This window comes from Grammomys surdaster, unplaced genomic scaffold (genome assembly GCF_004785775.1).
Source record: "Grammomys surdaster isolate TR1022 unplaced genomic scaffold, NIH_TR_1.0 143, whole genome shotgun sequence".
Classification (NCBI taxonomy): Eukaryota; Metazoa; Chordata; class Mammalia; order Rodentia; family Muridae; genus Grammomys; species Grammomys surdaster.
In genome coordinates, this window is record NW_021604601.1 from 7206490 (window position 1) to 7209056 (window position 2567).

A 2567-nucleotide genomic window follows, 5' to 3' on the forward strand; every position below is an offset into this window, starting at 1 on the left:
CATTCCTTAGTGAGTTAAAAGTATTGACAAAGTAGCTAGATGCTGAGCCTAATACATCCAGTGTATCCTTTCGTTGTGTGGACCGAATTCCCCATAAATAATGATGCTGGTATTTTAGTGAACTATTGTCTTTTGCTTTTATGTTTTTCTTTGTCACTGAGAAGGAAGCTGGATATTAGCAGACTAGGAACACAATAAAATGTTCCAATGCCACATAATTCAATTACTTAAGATGCAGCTATGTCACCAAGTTGGGTCTCCTTGTTCTGTGTCACCCTGCCACAAGCTCAGCCAACCTGGACTTGTATTTAATGTGTTTAAGATCCCCTGGTTTGTCCCATTAGTGGTCACGCCAAATATTAGCAGGTAAAAGCACATGTACATTCTCTTCTGGAAGGCATCCATCCAGAAAATCAGCCTGTAACTAGAAAACTAGAAGACCACCCAACAGACATCATGTTTGAAAAAAGAGGGGTGTGAATATAAGATAAGAGAGTCTGTGTTTCAGATCTGCTTGCTGAGCCCTTGGCTGGTTTTTACCTTTTAGTTTTGTGGTCTGGTTACATTGTCAAAAAAAAAATTGGGGATGTTAGTTACGTTGATACGATTGTACTGGTGATTCATTTTTTTTTAAAAACTCATCAAGTATATTAAAAATAATATCTCAAACTTAGCCCTCTCTTACTCAAAAGAATCTATCTCTAATTTGTAAGATTTCACTCTAAGGCCAATTTTTATAACCATGCTAGGAAGCTCTCTAAATCATTTTTTTCTTCCTTAACATTGTTTGACAAGTTTGCTCCAAATATTGCATTAATCATTTAGGGACACAACTCATCTTGGTACAGGACCATTGTAGTCCATACTTGACCTAGATTTTCTGTTAGTCCAGTCATATTTCCTGAAAGAAAAAAGAGGAGGAAGAAAAAGAGGAAGAGGAGGAGGGAGAAGAAGAGGAGGAAGAAGAGGAGGAGGACAAGGAAGAGGAGGAGGAACCTTAAAATAGCCAAATTTAGTTGTAAATATTTCCATATCTTGGTTATGAAGACAGCAAATTTCACTTTGAAAAAAAAATTGAGTTCCATTTTCAGTCTAGCATACCAGGCTTCCTTTGTGTTCCCAGAGTGCCCTGCATGCTGAGCCCGAGAGGACCAATAGGGGCCAGTCTTTCTATATAGATCTTTAGTTCAAGTGGAACAACTGAGACTTTGTCTTATCCTCTTCTGTATCAGCTGTCCATTTTAGAGTTTGCCTGGTGGCCAACCATTTGCAACAGAAAGGGAGACTTCCAAGAGCCAGTTATTCTCAACAATTTCTGGCAGTTTTCAGCCTTGTGACCTCTCTGCATACATAAGACTTCATCTCCCAGCATTCCACGAGACTCACCCAGAGGGCTTTCCTGTTGGGCAGTTCCTAGTATCGCATGTGCATAGATGACATGGATAAACTCGAATCTAGAAATCAGAGCATGCTGACCCAGGTAGCAAGCTGGTAGTTGCTCTTAGGCCTTTCAAGGACCTGCTCTGTGAAATTGTGAAGTGGTACCTGGGAGGCTAACGACACTTTTCTAGAGCTTTCTACTCATGTTATTGGTTCCAGTCAGGAGGTAGCTCCTTTCTGCTAAAAGATGATCCAGGAGTGGGGCAAATTTTTCTTTAGTTCTGTTCTTCAAGACAAAGACTCTGAAAATGCATTCCAAGCAGTGTCATAAAGACAACAGAACTTGAGTGTACAGACACACACCTAACTCACAGTTGTCATTCTTAAATGATTTCTTCAGTGTGCTGTGTGGGACCCTAAAGTAGGACACTTTCCAGAATAAGAACTCATCATCCCAAATTTAATTCATTTTTTTAAGATGGATTCCAATCTTCACAGCATGCTGCTATCTATTTAATGAAAACCAGGGCATGCATATTCCCTTCATTAAAATCCTTGAGTTAAAATGAGTTTTCAGTGTTTTATTTATTATATCTAAAAGTTCCCTGCATTAATATTACATTGTACAGTTTCTAATTTTAGTCATGGATTTATTAAATAATAAGCAAAAAAAGGAAATTATTCAATTTTCATTCACATCAATTACTTTATGTGATCAAGGCTTGTGATTTCTATCAACAGGCTGTGAGAATCACAACCTTTTAACAACTGACAGTTCTTCTGAAAACACTAACATTTAGACTGTGGGGCTTTTGAGCTTCACAACAATATGTATTCTTAAAGCTCTGGTGGTGTCTACATGCCGCTCTCAGCAATTTAGTTGCAGGGCCAGACATAAAACGCTGTGGAGGAAAACACAAACGGGGTGCACTGGTGGATAGAGATAAGATCAGGCTAAATTATCCTCCTTATCCTCACCTCAGGTTTGTCAGAGCAGTACAGCTTCAAAGAATGCTTCAAAGAATGAAGTGGTCTGGGGTCAGGGTTGTGGGGGTAAATAATTTTATCATGCTTTTATTTATTCTTTAAAAAAATGTTACCCAGTATATTTGATCAGATTTATTTCCCTCTCTACTTAATTCTAAGTCCTCCCCTCCCTTCCCACTCATCCAACTTCCTTCTCCCTC